The following is a 6998-nucleotide window of genomic DNA, read 5'->3' as shown; positions in this document are numbered from 1 at the left end:
GTCTGAACATCTACTGTCTAATATCCATTTAATTTTACCTCTATCACAATTATACACTACGGTTTCACTTACTTTGTCATATTCATGTTCTACCTGTTTTAAGGGGTACAGCCTGGGTTAAATCCTGCAAAAAAACAAAAAAATATTTGTCTGCTGAAAATATCTACTGAAAATATTCACAATACACATTATTTCTACTAAAAAATATCATAAACCATACAAAATCACTGACCAAAATTCATGACATTTTACTATATAAATAAGTGTTTTTAGTCACTTGCCACGGCTTTGTGAAAAATCTGGACCATCTTCTTTACTCTACCTGGGCTTAAAATGTACTGTAATTATACTTTCTCAGACCTAACGAAAGACATTTCCAAAACATATTAATTAAGTATTATCATCCATACGTTGTATACTGTAACGGGGTTTTCTAATGCGCCGGACGCGATAGCCAACGCGTCACCGAGAGTGCAACCCTCACTCTTTCTCCGCGGCCAATTTAGAGAATCTCGTTAACAAACGCAAGGTGAGTGAAGCTCACCTCGCTTTCGCTTTCAGACTTGCACCGGCTACAGGGTTTCCCGTGAGCCTCGAACTGGATAACTGGGATCAAAATGAATAAGAACACGGGAATGTTAACAACAGAATGATAAACTATATTGAACTCAACTATAAACATGAATACAAGAATGCGTCATCCGAAGCGACGGCGTATAATACGGGTGCGAGAGAGACGCCATAACCGGCGCGAACCGGACCGAAGCTCGGTGGCCACGGTAGCAGAAGTCTGCCGATTTTATTATTCGACGCGCTCGAGTCCCCTCTCGACCTCCCTCTCCTCGGTCTTCCGTCGGTACAGCCGTCCGACGGCATCGTCTACTAAATTTATATACTAAATTTAATTTATATTTTTCACACCGTACTTGTTGCAAACATTTAAATAATTTTTTTTGAAAATGTCTTTTATCAGGTCTGAGGAGGTATGTTTAAGGTACAGTGTAAGCCGGTTAGAGTAAAAAAAACGGTCTGCATCATTCACAAAGCCGTGTCAAGTGACTAAAAATACTTATTTATATAGTAAAATGACATGAATTTTGGTCAGTGATTTTGTATGGTATATATATATATTATGTTATGGTATATATATAATATTTTTTGGTAGAATTAGTGTGTATTATTTGTGAATGTAAATATTTTCGGTAGATATTCTTTGTTTTTTAATTTATGTGAAAAGAAATAATTTTTATCAGACAAATATTTTTTTTTTGCAGGATTTAACCCAGGCTGGACCCCTTAAGTAAGTTCCTGTACTTTCTTCTTCATAATTTTCTTTATATGTGTATCTCGCATCGTGTTGACTCATTCTGTCGGCACGTGGTTGTTGTCAGCCTCTGCCTAGTCCACGTTGATCGCCATAACCTCGTCCTCTGTGGCCTCTGTACTGCTGTTGCTGCTAGTGTGCACCTCCTGTCCAGTGCATTCCATCTTTCCACGAAATTTTACGCGATCTACTTAAATGAACTTTCTTTCCGCAGCCAAAGCACTTTATTTCTCTTTCTTCTGCTTCAAATACATTCGGCTTTTTATTGACGTTATCATTGGGGTTTCTTGATTCCAACCTTTTGATTTTATTCTTCAAAAATTCACACGTGTGATCACTTTCTTGCATTGAATCAATTAAGTCTCCAACATAACTTAGTGAATCTGGGCGAGTCTTCAACATATAATAGAGTTTTTCTCTTTCATTTACTTTGGCACCTGCACTTTTGAATTCGTTTATTATTTTCTCAAACTCTGAAGAAAATGTGCGTAATCTTTTAATTTCATTCTATCCAATTTATTTCTGACACAAATCTGTAATGCAGTCGACTCTTTTAAATACATCTAGTCAAATTTTTTCATTATTTTCAAAACTGTATCCTCGTCTCCAACGAATTCTTACTGTGCGTTTGTGATGCTACAATATATGTAGTTCATTGCCTTGAGATTCTTTTTGTCCCATGTATTCTGTTTGCAGCTTTTCTCGTGTTGCTGGTTCGTTGCACTTTTTGCATTTTAAATATAGCAAGGTTCTTTTTTTTCCAAATGCTATAATCTTTGTACTTTCTAAAATTTTGAAATAAATAATATTAATTGACCAAAAGTAGAGGAAACCTTAATCAAAGTTTTTCAAAATTCTGATATACAAGTAGTAATTTGTTGAAATTGTATATAATATATAGAATTATAGGACAGAGATGCTATAGGAAGACATTCAGGAGTGAATCGAATATTCAATCGTATCAGGAGTAAATATTTCTAGCAAAATTTAAAAGCAGATATCGAAAGTTGAATTAAAAATTGTGAAGATTGTCAAAGAAATAAGCTAAAACAGGTAAAAACAAGACAACCAATGATAATAACAGATACCCTTTTCAAAACATTCGACAAGGTAGCCATGGATGTAGTAGGCTCATTAAACTTAACAAAAAATCAAAATAAATACATTGAAACAATACAAGATTACCTATCTGAATTTTTATTAGCCGTACCGTTATCAGACCAAACAGCAGAGTCAATTGCCGACGCGTTCATGAAAAAATGTTCATGTATTTTTAGCTCTCCAAAAGTAGTCTTAACAGACAGAAAAGCAAATTCAACTAGTAAGCTATTAAAAACTATTGCAAAAAGATTCAAAATTTTTAAAAATCGAAACTACAGCCTTTCCACCACAGTTTAACAGATTATTAAAAAAGGCGCAGCACCCGTTATGTGAATATTCGAAAAATTTAAGCACAAAAAAGATAAAATGGGATAAATTACTAGAATTAGCACAATTTCATTACAATACAAGCGTACATAGCGCTCATAAATTCACACCTCATGAACTTGTTTCCACTTACCCACCTAGAATACCTTCAAGTGAACCTTTGAAATCATCTGAATGATTGCCAACGTTTAACAATTATACAACAAATTTAGTAAAAAGAATGCAAGATATTGCTATTTTAGCATGAGAAAATCTTATACTTGCAAGAAAAATAAAAACAATATTACGATAGATTTCTAAATCTCGTAAATTTTGAAAAAGGAAACCAAGTTCGGTTCATAAAAGATCCGAAATGTGAAAAATTAAAAATAAAATTTAGGACCCTTTAAAATACTAGATATTGGCGAAAATTGCAATATAGTAATAAACAAAAACTGGAAGCGAAACACAGTGCATGCTAATAAACTAATTATTTATAAAAAGAAAAACTAATGAAATTTTTTGTTTTAGGAGAAACAATTATGATCATCCAGATAACAATTTTCTCTGCAATTTTTAAAGTAAATGAAGCAGTTAAAGGATATGACTGAATCTGCAACACAAAATATTACGACATTTTCGCTACTCGACTCTGAAGAATGCGATTTTCACACCACGCAAGTAAACTCATCAAGCATCGCCATAGAGCTTGTATAAATAGCGGAATTTAGAACGGTACCGATTATTCAATGTTAAATCAAGATTCATCAAACAATTTTTGATTGTGGCATATTTGGGCACCTTATACCAACAGATAATGCCGAACAACAATACATCGTGTAGATAAGATAAGATAAGCGACGAACAATGTGAAACTATTCATAAGACAGGTATTTTTAAATACGACAATATGCTTACTATGTCAAATTTAAAAATAAATACAACAACAACTAAAGGCGTAGATTTCGCGAAAAGTGCAGAGAACAAATCTTGTTCAGGCCCTTCTTACGCGGATAATTTTGTTTCTTGGAATGAAGTGTTTGTTTATAGCTTATTTAAAATCACATTAATAGAAAATACAGCTAGAGTAAATTTAAATAATGACAATTAATTGCTAAGCTCAGGAGTAGTATGTAAATTTTCGGATAAAAATTGTATGGATATCGAAGGCGGTCATACTTTTTGGGACGTTTTGCCCACGGGCAAATGCTTTATAAATGCATGTGACATTTTATTTAAGGGTATTGCTAGTAAATTGTCACATCAGCCTACCATTACCTAGACTGGCCGGTCAAAGCAAACACTAATATCACGTCGAACTGACAAGCAACCATACCACGGTAACTAAGGCTGTTTACCTGGAACGGCGGGCATAGCAGGCGCCGGCAAACCAACGACGGTCGGCAACGCAGAATGCGACACGACCAGCCAGCTGCTGACACGTGTGGCCACAGAAGAAAGGGCGACGATCCTGAATAACCAGCTCAAACAAGGGGGAGACTCCCTGGTGATGCCAGACAATAAGAAAGCCATAAATTACTGACAACCAGACCCAAATAAATGGTAATCGATTCGACAATGAGGGAAATTACAACAAAGAAAACCATTCCAGATGGCCAGGCTGTGGCAACGTACTGAGGGGCGTTGATTAATAAAGGGGAGCTCACCCCCGCTGAGACACGCACCCTCCCAAATTCCTGATTGGCTAGAACCTTCCCTATGCTTATGCATTACCCTCATCTCTATAAATACCAATGGAGAGCCAGGAGGAGTATCTTTTGGATTCCGGAGTTCTTACTGGTAGGGCGAAGCTCTGCCCAACTCGCGACTAAGACTATTTTTCGGTAATTGGACTTAGACTCAGAGCGTTCGCCTAGTTTTCGGACTTAGTCGTATTTCCACTTCCGACACAAGTAGTACTCAGTCAAGGTTCTTTCGCTTGTACAATTTTTACTCTAATAAGTTGAATAAATCATTACTTTAAATATCTAAACACTGCCTACAAATTATTTTATTTAAATCCTTGCGCCCTTGAGACGAGCTGCAGTACCAGAACGAGAACGAGTCCAGCCAGTCGGTAACAACAAGCCAACAGTCTGAAAGTAAGTCAATCCTTCTTATCTTAACTCATACTCTAATCTCAGTGTCGCATGAATCGTTATTGTGTCAATTCATAGTGTCGTAACTTAACAAGTTCAACGTAATTGGAAGTAGATCTGAGTCTCGCTATTCCGTGAGCTATCACTATCACACCATCAGTCAAGCTACCGGTCAAATCGCGCGCTTCTTTACCTTTTCCCTAGGGGGTATCGTGTAAGCGAACTGCGCTTAATAAAAGGTCTCATCGACTCGGACTACATAATTATTTCTAGCGTGTGAGTATTCGATCTGTGCAGCCACCCGGACGTAACAAAATACACTAGAAATTACATTATTTATGCAGTTAGATCTAATAATATCACATTTGCGTTGTCTATTAGGAATAAAATAATGCATTGTAATCAAAAGTTCATAAGAACAAAACATCCAAAATTATTGATTGCAGAGAAAGATAGTAAATTAAATATGTACTAGCAAGAACGGCTCGCTTCGCTCGTGATTTTTAAATTAATCGTAATAATATTTGATTATTTAAAGTGATATTATTTAATTTTTAACGATGTAGATTTTCGGGAGAAAACCAGGCGTGAGATTACGCCATTCACACGTTAATACTGACACGAATCAACAGCGTTTGACCGTATTTATCAAAAGGGGCGCTAGGTCGGATGAATTTCCTTTAACGAATTTACTAGCGCGTTGCCGGCTATAGGAGACTACTTACCTTTGAGGAGATTTGGTAGTAGGTAAAGTCAGGAGAAAAATTATGACACTTTATATCATTACCTTGACAATCACAATTCATTTATTTTAAACTATCTAGGCAGTTTATAGTGCACCGTCGACTGATAATCAGCGACGAACTCACACTCGTGCAATACACTTTTGTGAGAGACTAGCCTTCCGACGGTTAAACACAATGGCTTCGCGACTAGAGCAAATCTAATATCCGGCAGTACGGCTACGAAACAGGTATATGGATACCTCCCTCTTTATCTCAACTTTGTCGGCAAAAGCGGCTCTTCCTCTCGTACTGGTGGTGTCTCAAGCTCTGAAAATTTTGTCGCAAACAATAAAAGAGCAACTACGATTTTCGGCACTACCGGGGGGGGGGGGGGTCTACTTCAGGCTGCGTCTCAAAACCTAATTTATGCCTTCTCTCGGCGGAACAGCAATATTGTCACACAACGCCTTTCTCACTCTCTCAAACCTTACCCTCTTGCTCTCATGGTCTTGCTCCTGCTCGATCATATGCCCAAGTGAACGAGTCTTTTTGTCAACTTGCGACTCTGAGCCTCGCATACCACAGCGCACATGCGCTTTACATACTTCTCTCCTTCACTCGCACGATACAGGGCTTCCGACATAACATTACACTATTTACAACGGTCTCGTGAGTCCTAATTACACTCTTCCTCACTCTGCACACTTAACATAATTTTTAGTACAGTTTTTCGTCGACAATTAAGTCACACAGACGCTCGCGCACAGCATGTATCTTCGTTCGTTACCGCGGGTAGTTTCCCCCTCCTAGCTGTTGGTTTTTATTCAAGCTTCAGTGATTCCAACGGGTATCGGCGCTTGTCGGTATGTGTGCGTGTGCGTCAGCAGTTATAGTAGGGCGATTGGCGATGATGTGGTGCGGCATAGCACGACACTGAGCTGCTACTCTGTCTCTCTCTTTTTTCTCTGTTATACAGGGTCGGTGGCTACACGGCTGCTATTCTGCTTCTCTCTATCTAAAATGCAGTACTACTAATATAAGTATTATCTCGTGGTGATGCAGTTCTGACAGAGAGTAGCTTGAGCGAGCGAGAGAGAGAGAGAGAGAGAGAGAGAGAGAGAGAGAGAGAGAGAGAGAGAGAGATTCCTACTTCGACGTTCACCCCGTCGCATTCCCCCTCCAAAAACTAAACATATCCTGAATGTTTCAGTTTTCCATAACAAATTGCCAACGGTTCTCTCTCTTTTTCTCTCAGCCACTCTCCCGGGACTGCAGGGCTGTAAGAATGGTATGATTAGCTTAAAACTAGGGTGCCGAAATCGACAGGTCTTAAGGGCCGAGGAGCCCGGAATAGATTAAGAATGCTCACATTTTGGCTATAATGTAGTACCCTGGATTCTAGCGGTGATGCGGACCCTTTTAGCTTACTGCTTCCTCGTTCGG

At 38.1% G+C, this 6998-nt stretch overlaps 1 long non-coding RNA gene across 1 annotated transcript; it reads left to right on the top strand.

The window, feature by feature from the left end:
- Positions 1 to 1259: 1259 nt before the first annotated feature.
- Positions 1260 to 4724, top strand: LOC116416436. The gene is made up of 2 exons (XR_004226866.1): positions 1260 to 1300; positions 3263 to 4724. It is a non-coding gene; the product is annotated as an uncharacterized LOC116416436 (long non-coding RNA).
- Positions 4725 to 6998: the final 2274 nt, after the last annotated feature.

This window comes from Nasonia vitripennis, assembly GCF_009193385.2.
Source record: "Nasonia vitripennis strain AsymCx chromosome 2 unlocalized genomic scaffold, Nvit_psr_1.1 chr2_random0005, whole genome shotgun sequence".
NCBI classification, from domain to species: Eukaryota; Metazoa; Arthropoda; class Insecta; order Hymenoptera; family Pteromalidae; genus Nasonia; species Nasonia vitripennis.
This window is presented reverse-complemented; position numbering and strand designations above follow the sequence as displayed.